A 15060-nucleotide genomic window follows, 5' to 3' on the forward strand; every position below is an offset into this window, starting at 1 on the left:
AAAAGATATATTATGTATAATTATGTAAACACAATCTTATAATCTTAATAGGTTGGGAGTATGCTTGTACTGTGACGTCCTGCCTCTACACTCTAACTGTAACCCCAACCAGTGAACAGTTACATTTATATATAAAATACTGTCAATTTTATGTATATTTTATTTGACCTCGATGACGTTTTCATGGAGGTCAAGGAAAAGTGAGTAGGAGAGTAGATGCGGACTTAGGAAACAGAAGAGCTGTGTGCTGAGAACTGGACCAACCTTACGCTCGTCTCTGTTAAATATGATGATGGATGTCTGCAGTGTTGAAACTACAATATGCAGAAAATGGACTACAAAATGCACATCTTACACTGCCACCACATGTCCTAACCCCATTTTCTATGGAGGTCAAATAAACGAGAACAGTCTGTGAAATATTTTTAGAAAAAGAACATTTAGGGCCAGATTAACGTCTCCAGCAGCAGAAATCCTTCTTTGGATGTTAAAAATCTGCTGGATTTACTGATGGCTCAGTGTTTTGTGACTAACAGTTGTATTTCTTCGGCTGGCCTTATGGTAAATGGACTGATTCTTATACAGCGCTTTTCTACTCTCCAGAAGTGCTCAAAGCGCTGTCTACAACATGCCTCGTTCACCAAATCATACAAGCACTTTCTTCTGCTGTAGTGCTGTTTAGTTAACATTCACACGGATGCATCGGAGAGCAAACTGGGGTTATTATCTTGTATCTGTTGTATTCGGGGGGAGCCAGGGATCAAACCACTAACCATCCAATCAGCAGCTGACCTGCTCTACCACCTGAGCCTTATGTGTTTGTAAGGACATAAAACAAAACTGTTAGAGCATTCAGGAGCAGCAATCTGACACCAGGCAGCACAAAGCAGCAACAGACACTAGAGGACACCAAAGGAACATCATTAACTTTAAAGCTGATATATATAATCAGCACAATCAGACTTTTAATATTCACAGTTTGTACACAACTAATAAACACACTTGCTGCTTTGAATTTACAGATATTCAGCACAAAGATCAGCAACCACTAACTACTACTACTTTTTCTCTCTCTCTGTTTGTGAGACAGACAGATGAACCAGGTTGAGCTCATAAAAACAAAGATGAGGGAGTTAGAGACTGAAAAGAGAGAAGTGACAGTTAAAGATGAGGTCAGTCAGGAGCTGAAACAGGACCAGCTTGTTTTACATTGTTGGAGTTCAGGATCAGCGTCAGTGTGAAGTTTGTGTCACGTTTTTTAAATACTGCTGCCTGATGCTTGAGGTTCTATTTAAATCAAATCACTTTTATTGTCACATCACATGTGCAGGTAAACTGGTACAGCACATGCCAGTGAAATTCTTGTGCACAAGCTTCACAAGCAAACTACAATTATGCAAAATACAACTTAATAACGTAAGAACAAACAAAGTATAAGAATGGGTAAATCTGAGGATTATAATAATAAATATATTTACAAATATAATAGTGAATGTGCATTACTGAATATGTATTGTTGTAAAGGCTCACCTTTCAGCACATTCACTTCACCAGATGCACCTTGTTTCTTTTCTTCACCTTTGATTGGGTGTGGTGCTTGCCCTTAATTGCACTCACCTCTCACCCGTTATATAAGGACTGCACTCACCTACAGCTCACTCTTTCTTCACTCCCACATGGGGCGGCAGCTGAGGTGAGTTTCTGTTTGAGTCTCTTGAGTTCATGTATTATTTTGAGTTACTTAAGTCGTACTTTATTTCCTTTCAGAGACAGCAGTCCATGTGTGTCTTTCCTTTACTCATTATTCAATAAAACGAGAAACCTACAAGTGATGACTGATTGTTCATTCTCATCCTGACCGGATGAGCCATGATGGTAACAATCTCCAACCTCCTCTGAACCTTCCTCCAAAACATGGTCCTTCAAGCTGGAACAGTGTTATCGTCATGGATTCACATCCATCAACAGTAGATTTGAGACATTTCGGTCGTGAAAGGCGACCTCCTGCTTACCTGCAGCAGTATGACGTTCAGTACCCTGGAGCTAGAAGTAGAAGTGCTAGATGTGATACAGAGAGTCCAACAGAATGCCAGCACAGTGACACAGACACACATAGGCTGCAGGATCCTGATGGAGAGTCAGAAAGCCAACCAGAGACACGCCCTGCTCCTTTACCCACCAATCAAGATGAGGTTGTGAGGGAACTCCTGATGACGATGAGGGAGATTAGGCAATTCATGATTCAGTTATCTCCTCCCCATTCTCGCAGTTCCCCCAGATCTTCAATTCACACTGTCTCATCTGATAAAGCAAATCCTCTGTATGCAGTTTACAAGCCATTCCTCAAACACACCAGCAACATGAACAGTTCCCAGTGATTGATCGAGCAACATGTCAATCACCCTCTCAGCCCCCACAGGTTAGCCGTCCCTCTGGTGCAGTTCCTGCTGCTAGCCCTCCTTCACCAAATTCATCAATATTAGATGCTGCAGTTCCTTCAAGTGGTTTGCCTAGACCAGTTTTTCCTACACCAGATGAGACTCCTTTTAATTTCCTGGCCACACCACTGAAGGTTCCCCACCAGATTTCCTTTGTTCAACTTGCTGTTCCTCTAGATGAAGACCCCGCTAAACCTCTCATTTGCATTCAAGAACCAAGGCAGCGCCCCCCTGTAAAGCAGCAACCAGCTACAGCTGATGGTCTGCATGCACGGAAACCTTCGGGACTCATTCCTGCTAGTTCTAGTCACCCTGTTAGCACTAGAACACATGTATGCAAGCTTGAGGGTCCTTCTTTCCCAGACCTTACCAGAGAAGATGAAATCCAGTATAGGCTGTTACGAATGGCCCTTACTAACCTTCTTGACCCTTATGAGACAGAGCACTTTAAATATCATGTCCTTCTCGATCATCTGAAAGTAGACCAAGGTAAACAATTAGCTCTTGCCTTTTTCTATGCTCCTAACCCATACACTCAAGCCATCAAAGCCCTTGATGAACGTTATGGGCAACCAAGGCAGCTAGCATTGAAAGACCACCCAACATAGAAACTGAGAGTTAATAACACGGATAACAAAGGAGGGCAGGAGAACTGAGAGAAGAAAATCAATACCTGCAAACTACAAGCTAGAACACAAACTACACTGCAAAACTATTTGACCTTAAAAATGCAAAATTACTATTAATGACAGAACTAATCCTACAAAAAAATACATTAGTAAATAAATCATGGGTGTCCAACTCCAGGCCTCAAGGGCTGGTGTCCTGCAGGTTTTAGATGTCGTTGAACTAAAACAGCTGATTCAAATGGCTAAATGACCTTCTCAACATGTCTTGAAGTTCTCCAGAAGCCTGGTAATGAACTAATCATTTGATTCAGGTGTGTTGACCCAGGGTGTTATCTAAAACCTGCAGGACACCGGCCCTCGAGGCCTGGAGTTGGACACCCCTGTAATAAATGAAAGCTCTAAAACAGAACATGAAAGGCAAACTAAGAATCCACAGAATACTTGATAACAATTACAAATAGAAAGTCCCAACTCATCACATCAGATCCATGACAGGTTAGGAACCATCGAACTCACAACATTCCATGTTCACATCACTATTAAAATTACACAGAGTAATTGTTCTTTTATTTTTATTTTTTGCCTGTCCCGTTTGGTTCTTCAGCCATCAGAATTGTTGTCTGAAGGCCAAGAAAGATCCCCAACGGATTTACTTTACTAATCATCACGGCCTTGCCTGAGATGATCCTTGAGAAAGGACACTTAAAAAAATCACCTGGATCACCTGTTGAGAGAAGAAAAGGAAGAAGAGAAAAGAAGCAAAAAAGAGAGCAGCATAAAAACACACCACCATCGCAATAATCTAGCTAAGTGTAAATAACAGTAAATATTAAATGTTATTGTGCAGCACGCAAGACCAACAGGGCACAAAGTGCTTTGAGGTAGCAGCCAAGAAAGGTGTGGTTTGTGTCTGTGAACACCTGTGTGGATCAGCGCGCTTGTATTAAAAAAGTTTCTCCATGTAGCGATCTGCTAGGGCAGGGGTGTCAAACTCAAATACACAGTGGGCCAAAATTCAAAACTGGAACAAAGTCGCGGGCTAACGTTAATATTTATTGAAATATATTTATTCCTCCAGATATAAGAATGAATCTTTTCTTATGGACTCAAACACATTTTTGCTAAAAAACTGAATATGGAACAAGCAAAGCTTAATACTAAACAATATATATATTAGCTGTATAATACCAGTAGGCCAGCTCTGATAGTAATTTGGTATGGCTTCGCAGGCCAAATGTAAGTAGGCTGCGGGCCAAATTTGGCCCGCGGGCCAGAGTTTGACACCTATGTGCTAGGGGGTGTGGGGAGTAATAGCCCCGTCCCCCAGAGCATGAAGCAGGTATGGAGGAGATCAGGCCCCAGACTTCCAGAGGCCCCAGAGTGCGAGAGCCCAAGAAGACCATTGGAGGGGCATCCGTGCCACCCTCCTGGGAAGAGGTGAAAAGAGCCCCAGATGAGGGGTCACCCAGCAGCCGTGGTGCAAAAGCCACAGGGGGCTGCAGTGATGTGCCCGCGGGCTCTGCCAATCTGACAGAGTGGCCCGAGCCCCAGGAGCCAGGCCCCACCAAGCAGCCACCGGGAGTGAGCCGGACACCAAGAACCACCAACACACCGACCCCTGAGGGGATGGAGTGTGGTGAGGGGAGAGTAAATATTTACCTTTTAAAGTTTATTTCAAATCACTGATTCTCTCTTGTGTTTATCACTTATAAAATAAAACCACATTAATATTGCTGCTTCTAACTACACTTATGCCAAACAGTTGCTGACTCAGCTGCACGTTAAATGGTAAATGGCCTGTATTTATATAGCGCTTTACTAGTCCCTAAGGACCCCAAAGCGCTTTACACATCCAGTCATCCACACATTCACACACTGGTGATGGCAGCTACATTGTAGCCACAGCCACCCTGGGGCGCACTGACAGAGGTGAGGCTGCCAGACACTGGCGCCACCGGGCCCTCTGACCACCACCAGTAGGCAACGGGTGAAGTGTCTTGCCCAAGGACACAACGACCGAGACTGTCCAAGCCGGGGCTCGAACCAGCAACCTTCCGATTACAAGGCGAACTCCCAACTCTTGAGCCACGATCGCCCCCAAGAGTCAACTTGAAAATTCAGATTTCGATCTTTTGAGCTCTGCATGGACGAACACCAGCATCCATAACTGAACCTTTACATCTGGATGTCCCCAAGTCCCTGAGGTCATGTGATCTGTGTATCATACAAACTAATGAAAGCAGATCTTGTGCCACAGTGGCCCCCAGACCCCAGAAATCTCTCCCTTTGAGCTTGAAGTCTGTGGACTAAGTGGACTCTTTCCAAAAACACTTTAAAATCTTCTTTTTAAACTTGTTATTGGTTAACTTTTGTTTTTATGTTCTAACATTTTGTTTTTAAGTACTTTGTTTATCTTCAAAGGTTCTAAATAAATAACATTTGATGTACTTTTATTTTACTTTCCTTGTCTGTCTGCTCATTGATTTCAGAAACTATAACTTGTCCTAATCTGTTCTCTGTTGGGGTCCATTCTGCTACGATGGCTCATTGAAGTGTAATCACCAGAAATAACTGAATTCTGTCTCAATAATTTGTGTTCTTCCTTATTGATCTGGATGTTGTTGTTTTATAATTTTGGATTTCCTAATAGCACTGATTGTAAATCCTGCTGTAACCAGATGTTTCTCGCTCTAACGGTGAGTTTATGTTTCTTTAGAGTTTAGGTCAGATCTTCATTCTAATCACTAAACTGTTGATGTGGCAACAGCTGTCTCTTTCTTTCCTTCATACCTGTTGAAGCAGGACTGGGCACTGCTGCAGTGTGTGACTGCACTGCCAGCCAACACTGTGATTACTGATTTTTCTTCAGAAAGTGCAACGACTCCTGGGACTGTAGAGGTTTTACCTCTGAAGCTGTGTTAATGTTTGGTTTCCTCAGTGCTGTGTCTGCACTTGCAGTACAAAAACGTGTTGCAACACTTCCTGTTTGTGTGTTTGATGTGTCTAAAGATCAGCCTGAGGGTGCACTCTGACTTATTGTGTGGGTTTGAGGTTTTTCTTCAGAAACACATAGAATATAGCATATCATTCAAACTTATCTTTTAAATCATTTCTCTCTTTCTCTTTTCTTCCTGGTTTTTAGTTTTTCATGTGTTTAATTTTTTGTTTCTTGATCTGCAAACATACATGATGGAACAGGACTGGGCAGTGCTGCAGTGTGAGACTGCACTGTGACCAAAACACTGTTATTACTGATTTTTCCTAGTAAAAAATTAGTTGAGCAACAGCAGTGCAAAGACTCCTCTGAGTGTTAATGTTAGTGTTCAGCTTTTAATAATGTTGGATTATTATTTCAGTTCTTGTAGAAGTGTGATGTGTTTTAGCACTTGATACTACTTAATTTCTCCTGTTGGCACCTGACGAGGAGAATAATTCTTCTTCTAAATGTTCCGCATGTTGGAAACACTTGAAGCAAGTTGATGCTTTAGGGAGGAAATTTTCTTTGACTCCTTAAGCTATGCCCACTGTGCTGTATGACAGGCAGAGGGGACGGCTATCTGCCATGACTGATCAGGGGACAGCGGAGGAAGACAGAACAAAGACATACTGTGGGAGAGAGACAGATTAATAATAAGTAATGAATGAACACAGTAGTGAAAAAAGGTGAGTGAAGAAGAAACAGTTAGTGCATCATGGGAATCTCCCAGCAGCCTAGACCTAACTGAGGGAGGATTCAGGGTCAGCTGATCCAGCCCAAAGTTTGAAGCCTAATCTTTTTTTTTTTTTTTTTTTTTGATTAACCTTTTATTGTTTATTTTATTTTCACTTGCTGAATACGGGACAGACTTGACTGGGGGAAAGAAGGGGAGAAAGAAAGAGGGAAAGAGAAACAGCTGAGAAGAGGGACGGGGGAGAAGGGCAAAAAACAAAATCACCCGTGTGTACACCTGTGAGCATGGACGCGCTTGTATTTAAAAGGTTCCTTCATGTAACAATCTGCTAGGGAGTGTGGGGGGGCCACAGCCCCGTCCTCCAGGGCATGAAGCAGGTATGGAGGAGATCAAAACTCCAGACATCCAGAGGCCCCCAGAACACAAGAGACCAAGGAAGACCCACAGAGGGGCAGCCGCGCCACTGTCCCAGTAAGAGCTGAGGAGAGTCCCAGATGAGGGCTCACTCAGCAGCCGCGGAGCAGAAGCCAGGGGGAGTTGCAGTGACGCACTCGTGAGCTCCGCCGGCAGCCAGCCGTGGCTGAGTGACCGAGCCCCAGGCCGAGAGGCCGGGGGCACCCCACCTCCGAAGTGGACCGAGCGAGCCCCAGGCTCCAGGCCCCGATAAGCGGCCGCCAAGGAGTGAGCCGGTGTGTACCTGGATGCCCATCCCCGGACACAAAGAACCACCAACGCACCGACACCTGAGGGAGTCCGCCACTGGCAGGGGAAGTGGTGGTGGGGGGAGATAGGCCTCCAAACCTTGGAGGGTCTGAGATGTCCCCAGAGAGGTGGCGCCTGACACCCAACCTGACATATAGACACAGACATACAGGCACACACAGACACAAACATCCATTCCCACCCTCATGCTCTCATATGCACTTCACACTCAACCAACGTGGAGACAGACATAAAGAGACGCTGTACACACGATCACACTCCCCAATCGTACTCTACGAACCGGGTCTAGGTACCCTTGCCCCTGGAGGGGGGGGAACTGCACCCAGACCCAGGTGGTGTTACCCTTTTCCCTGCGGTGGGAGGAGGCAGACCGCCCCGACTCCGCAGCAGCAGGAAGGCCCCACACTCCAGACCGCAGTCGGACAGCCAACTCCTGAAGCCTAATCTTGAAAGTAGAGATAGTGTCTGTCTCCTGAATCCAAACTGGAAGCTGGTTCCACAGAAGAGGGGCCTGAAAACTGAAGGCTCTGCCTCCCATTCTACTTTTAAATACTCTAGGAACAACAAGTAGGCCTGCAGAGCGAGAGCGAAGTGCTCTATTCTTGTTTGTACTTTTACATTTCCTACTAGTTATTAGTTAAACTAATTTATTCTCTAAAGAATTTTTAAAAATGAATACAGTTTAAAAATAATCAATAATTAGTTTTAAAATATCAACAGGTCAAATTAAAATCACAACAATTTACTGCAGAATAAATTGTTCCCCATACTGATGCTGTCAGATTGGATTTCATCAATCTGCTGAGAAATTAACACAAAGAAATTTAATGTGGTTTAATCCTGAGAGGCTGAGCTCTGAGATGTTGTAAACAGTTACTCTGTCATACACAAAATACCCGAGGACAGAAACTAAAGAGAAATGAAATACTCATCTGAGCAATCACATCATCAATTCAAATGTACTATCTTAACATAAGAAAGCAAATGTTGATCCAACAGATCATTAAAGTTTAGATTAAACTCTACTTTCCCTTTCATTCTAAAGTGTGAGAGAAACTTTTTCAGCAGCTGCTGCAGTTTTTCTTGAATGACAAAGAAAAAAAAAGGCAAAGAGGTTGAAGTTTTTAGGATTAGCTTTAAACTTAATGTCATGTCTTCAGCAGTGTATCATCATTAGTGGAACTGCATCAACATCCCAGGTGCAGTTCTCAGCTCCTGGGTCGGGCCTCTGGCTGCCTGTGGTTCTGTGGGGTTCTTGGTCTTTGGCTGTGAGGGCTCCGTCTGAGGCCTCCCTCCTTCTGCTGGGGTGGGCACACACTTGTCACTGAGATGTCTCCTCAGCTCTTTGGTACTCTTGGGGTGCTGTTTATTTTTTTATATTTGTGTCTTCTTCACCAGTTGGTGAGTCATTGTGCCCTCAGTGTTACAGTAAAACAGTGGTTCCCAAACAAATGCTTTTGTTTTGTGAAAAAGTGAAAAATGAGCGTCGTTACATAACCATAAAATTATATACGTATAGTTCACACTTCATATTGGACAGGGTTATTTTAACAAACAAAGGACATTTTGCCTGATAATTATTTTTATCCTCCTGTAACTTTATTGTATAAAGAACTAAAAGCTACAAAGTTTCAGGACCAGTTAGTTGTTATAAGAAGTGTTTGTGAACTAATCCCCGGCTCGGACAGTCTCGGTCGTTGTGTCCTTGGGTAAGACACTTCACCCGTTGCCTACTGGTGGTGGTCAGAGGGCCCGGTGGCGCCAGTGTCCGGCAGCCTCGCCTCTGTCAGTGCGCCCCAGGGTGGCTGTGGCTACAATGTAGCTGCCATCACCAGTGTGTGAATGTGTGTGTGAATGGGTGGATGACTGGATATGTAAAGCGCTTTGGGGTCCTTAGGGACTAGTAAAGCGCTATATAAATACAGGCCATTTTACCATTTAATCAAATCAAGCATGTGGGATAGCCTACTGTTTGTCTGTGATTTTGCCTCAGGGATACCTGCCTTGAAACAACAGCTGTTGTGCAAGTGAAGCCAAAGGCAACATATGCTTCATCATATGTTGCCTTTGGCTTGGAAGAAAGTTGGATTGGAAGCCTATTTGGCGATGCGTCAAACTCTGCTTTGTGTTTTTGTGGGAGCCCCGTCAAAAAAGTGTGAATGTGTGTGTGGATGACTGGATGGCTCGATGGCTTTGGGGTCCTTAGGGACTAGTAAAGCACTATTCACAGACCTTCAAAGTAAAATAGGAAGTATAACACAGAGACGCGAGCTTGTCATGGTGGAGACAGAGCAACTAAGAAACACAGAGACATAACCATAAGGCAAATGACCAAAAATGATAAATAATACACAGAGGGAAATCCTGGAACACAAGAAACTAGACTAGAGGGAGTAACAAAAGACCAACCATGAGAACATAATTCACAATACAGAGTGACAGAAAACACAAGAAACTCAAAACATGCGAAGACACAGACCAAGAAACAGAACAGAGGGAGCACAGAGAAACATGAGGGGCAAGGGATCAAAACTAGAAACCATAGAATAAATCACACGAGTAAAAAATACAAAAATCACAAAGAACTAAAAAACGCTGGGTCAGGAGACCCAGGATCCTGACAACGAGGCAGGTTTGCCCTTGCTGACAGGCAGTTAGTGGGGCACACACATCAAAACCTCCCAGCGACCCGGACAGAAGAGGATGGATGGAAAATTAAAATTTGAATTAAATCCAAAATGGAAGCCATGAGCATTTCTTTTTCTTTACTTTTCTTTTTTTTTAATGTTTCCTCATTATTCCAGGAAACCAGTCATTTATTTCATTAATCCCGTCAGTCTTCTCTGTCTTTCACAAAGCCACCGGAAGTGCAGTTATGGTTTACTACTTTAAGAGAATAGAAACTCAATGTGTTTTGGAGCGCGTCAGTGCGCTTGGAGGAGTGGCTCCGCGCTCCGTTTTATTAAAGAGATATAACGTTTGATCCTCAGAGGGTTTCTGCAGACATGGAGCTTCTACCACTTCTGTTTCCGAGCTTCTGTTTCCTGACTTTGTCCGGACTGACGTTTGCTGCTGAATCCGGTAAGAAACTCATTGATTTAGACTGATCATGTGTGCAGGCGCTGTCATGTTTCACAGCAGCGGATGGAGCTTTAACGCTGCTCAGGCTGCTGCGTTAGTGGGTGGATGACTGCGGCATGTACACCTGTGACATCAGCTTTTAACGCAGCCGCGTTTTAGTGTTGAAATAACGAGAGAGAGAGAGGATTAATGTACGGCATGTTCAACAATGAAACATTTTAAGGTGGTTTAAGGTGTAGGTGTGGCGTCTTTGTTAGTGCGCTGCTTCCTGCAATGACAACTATTTTCTTTCCCGGAGACTGCGTGTCATTTGTTTATGGCTGAATATGACATTCATTCAGAAACAAATATCCACTACTTCTACTAATACAGACATTAGTGTAGAAGTAGTGTTTAATAAACATGGACAAATACAAGTGAAAAGCTGTGAGAGATGCAGCAGCAAAATGTGTCAAACTAACCGACTTGTTAGTTGTCAGACTTCTGCTGCACCGCGAACAGCAGTCCTAGCTACAACTAGTAACCAGGCCTCACAGTAATAGGAGGCTGTTTATAGTACTATCCGTAGACAGGTGCAGAAGGGGTGACACAGTGAGGAAGAGATAGAGAAAGATTATATTAACCGGGTAAGGAAATATATCGATGAATATAATGATGATTTGTAACCTATTAATTCTTCCCTCAAATGCAAAATCTAAAGTTTGCAATGAACCAGAAATTATTTCAAAATCTGTCCATGTAGCTTTAAGAACGTTCGATATGACCTTTACAAAAATAACTTAAGACAGAAGCTAGTACATGTTCCTCATTAACTTAATTTTAACACGATAATGTTTACGTGATGTTTTTCACTCCACTCATAGAGGCTTTTTCTGGAAAGGTTTGTTGGCAGAGCGGAATGCAGAAACATTTTACTTGTACTATCTGATGTATATCCAAAAGTCTTCGAGGTTCTCGAACACCCCAGTGTCTATTTATTGCAATTCAAGTCGTTCAAGTCTAATAATTAGCTTGAAATGGTACAAAGGTAAATGGTAAACTGCCAGAGGTAAGAAAAAAAGGTAAGGTTATCCAAAGAAGAATAATGTAGGCAATGTGAAGGGGAGCTACAGTAAATAAACATGATTTTCATACAGAAAACATAAAGGAGGGATTACAGATGTTGTGACTGTTTTTCTGTCGAACTGAACTTGGAGTTTTAATGTTCATGTCTTATAAAATCAAACTTGGATTTTTTAAAACTTTCTGAAACATGACAAAATTGTTTGAAAAGCTTTGCTTTAAGCCAGTTTTCTTCTTATACCTGACTTTCAGTGTATATTCATCACTCTGTGTGTGAGCTCACTGTTTAAGTCTTTTGTGTTTCAGTGACATCTGTGATTGTGAAAGAAGATGATGATGCCATTTTGCCCTGTTCCCTCAGCACCAATGAGAACATTGAGTCAATAGTGTTTGACTGGAAGAAGGAAGAAACAGTCCAGGTGTTCATGTATAATAAGGGTGACCATCACAATAATGGCCTCACAGATCAAAATGAGCAGTTCAAAAGTCGAGTCACACATTTTCCAGAAGAGCTGAAGCACGGCAATGCATCCATAAGAATAAAAGAAACTAAGCGGGAGGACAAAGGAAACTACACCTGTTTTTTTCCAAAAAGCAGAAAAATATTCAAAGTTGAGCTTGTTGTTGGTGAGTGCTTTTAGAAATAGCCCGATTATTATTTTTAAAATACTTTCTATATGTTCTGTGCTTTATTGCTAATTTTAGGATTATCATAAATGCATTTTTACTTCAGGCCATCTAGGAAAAGTGAAGGATGGTTGGATGATGGGCAAATTATTGCTATGCCGCAGTCGCAGGGTGATATACGAACAAAGGCTTATGATTTAATTACAAAGCTTCAGCAGAGAGAAATCCCTTTGTATATTGCCTGCTACAGAAGAAATCGACAACCCAGTTCAGTTCATTTCTGCTGTGTTTGAGTAAAATCACAGTAATGTTGATGAGCAGAAATAAGTGGGGGTTTCTTCTGAACCCTCAGTGTGATAACTGAGTGAAGAGTTTTAAGACAGAGTTTTGGCACTGTGCCATCAGATCACATAACATCCCCAACAAAAAAGAGAACACAACAGGCAGAAGACATGATTTTTGTGTATTTTGCCATAATTGTATGCCACAGATGGGAAGGGAAATCCAGCCGCTCTTCAATGTCAAAAGATTTTGTTCTGCAGCAGGCAGCAGACATTCATAAATCTGACCCTAAATGTTCCTTCTTTAAAATTCTAATCTTTGTAATTAAGGGATATTTTTCACAGGCTGTTCTTGTTTATGTGCCTTTTACATAACATCAGAGTTAGGACACATGGTGCTGAATTAAGATACTCAGCTTTTAGTCCATCTCAAATTGCAGTTTCAACACAGCAGACATCCAGTGCCACATCACTAAGGACAGATTAGTGTGAGGTTGTTCCCACTGTTAGCACACCTTTTTTTCTACTCTTTTTCTCTTCTCTTTTCCTAACTCCTTGTCAGGTCTCCCACCCACCTTTCCTGGAAAAAGAGGTTAGGAATAGCATTTATGGGGTACTTTTGGAACCCTGAGACCTTCCCATCTCCATGTTGGTCCCGCACCTGTTGACTTATCAAAAATCTGAGGTGTCCATTGACTTTTCACTAAAGAAAATAAAATTGGAGTGAATGCAGATATAAACACTGAATAAATATTCACATGCATAGCTGTTCAATGTGTGACTCACTGTTTGATCATAAACCATTCACCACCATAAACCAGCCTTCAGTTTAAATGTATTAGGATTTTTTTTTTAATTTGTGACTGTGACTTCTTTTTTAGTTAATGATTTTAAAAATAAGTCTAATATGGCAGGTTTACACTTTGGAGTTTATTTTTCATCAGTTTTATCTGACTGCTGAGTTGATGGAAGCAGTCACAGTTAACACATGTGTCTGTTTTCTCTTTCAGAGCCAATATTAAAGGACAGAACAATGGAAAACATACCAGGTGAGTCCTTTTTTGACGATGTCACCGACATTTATGTCCAGTGTTATGTCTCAACATATTATTAATAGACAAAGACTTGTTCGAACAACTTTAATCTCACTGACACTGACATTTGTTCAAATGCAACTTTGAAAACCTAAGACATGTTGTTTTAGTAAAAAGTTGCTTTCTCCTAACAATCCTACCAAACAAGGTATAATTGTTCAGTCTTTTTCTAATTGTGTTGCCAGGAACTTTAATATATAACATGCTAACTGAGGCCTGTAGAGTCTGAGATGGAGATCTTGGGTTTTTTGCATTTTCTTTGAGGATTGCATGGTCAGACTTTCCTGGGAAGGTTGATGGTTGTCTTAACTATTTTTGTATCTGTATAAGAATGATGGATTTTGTATTATTATTGCTCCTGTCAGAATGTCACACCAATAATTGCTTCTTCTGATCATGCACTGAGCACCATTTTAGTGTATTAATTCATATTGTTACACTGTTAACTGTGTAGTATGTTTGTTGTCTATGATGTGTTCACAGGTGCAGCACCAAAGCCGTATGTCAAATTGCTTAAGGAAAAAGGTTTGCTGGAGTGTGAAGTTCCAGGTGCTTATCCTAAACCTACAGTAGAGTGGCAGGACAGTGATAACAAAACACTTTTTTCTAAGACGTTGCGAGACATAGAAGAAAAAAATCGCTTTTACATCACCATCCAAACTAGTGTGACTAAGCCCGGCTGCTACCGCTGTGTAGCAACACAGATGGCCAAATGGCATCAGATTCCTTCAGAGACCTGTGTCCCTGATGGTGAGTGGAATTTTATTCATCACATAACTCTGATTTATCTTTATTTTAATATTAATGGAATAATAGTTTATAAAATAAACGTAATGTTGTGTTAAAATGGCTAGAAATCATCAATTTAGCTTATAATGTTATCAGTATAGTAAAGAGCTTGGAAGGAAAAGCGTATGACCTGCTTTAAGTCTCTTACAGGCGTCTCACCTCTCATTTGAGAAGCTACTTTAGTGCACCCTGGTTTATTAACTTTACGGAATATAATGCTTTAGAATGATACAGTCCCAATCAAAAGTTTAAGACCACTTGAAAAATGGCTAGAAATCATATTTTGCATGGCTGGAGCTTAACAAGGTGAAGTTCCATTGTGTGCTAGGGAGGTGCTCCTTCAGACCGTAGAGGAACAACAACGCATGCTGGCTAAACTAACTGACTTAGAAGCTCTGTCTCGGAGGAACAACCTTTGTATATTTGGAATACCGGAGGGCCAGGAATCTGATAACCTGACAAAATATGTGGAGAAGCTCTTCAAAACTGAACTAGATTTGCAGGACCTGGAGTTGGGGATACAACGCTGCCATAGATCACTCGGTCAGAGGCCTCTCTCACACGCGCCTCCCAGATCCATGATTGTCTGCTTCCTCGAATATAGCATCAAAGAGCAAGTGTTGAAAAAAGCATGGATGAAGAAGGGTATACGCATAGACTGATGT

This window comes from Aulonocara sp. 'chitande type north' Nkhata Bay, linkage group LG5 (genome assembly GCF_057382095.1).
Source record: "Aulonocara sp. 'chitande type north' Nkhata Bay isolate Kocher_YH1m ecotype deep benthic linkage group LG5, A_spYH_male_GT1.1, whole genome shotgun sequence".
Lineage (NCBI taxonomy): Eukaryota > Metazoa > Chordata > Actinopteri > Cichliformes > Cichlidae > Aulonocara > Aulonocara sp. 'chitande type north' Nkhata Bay.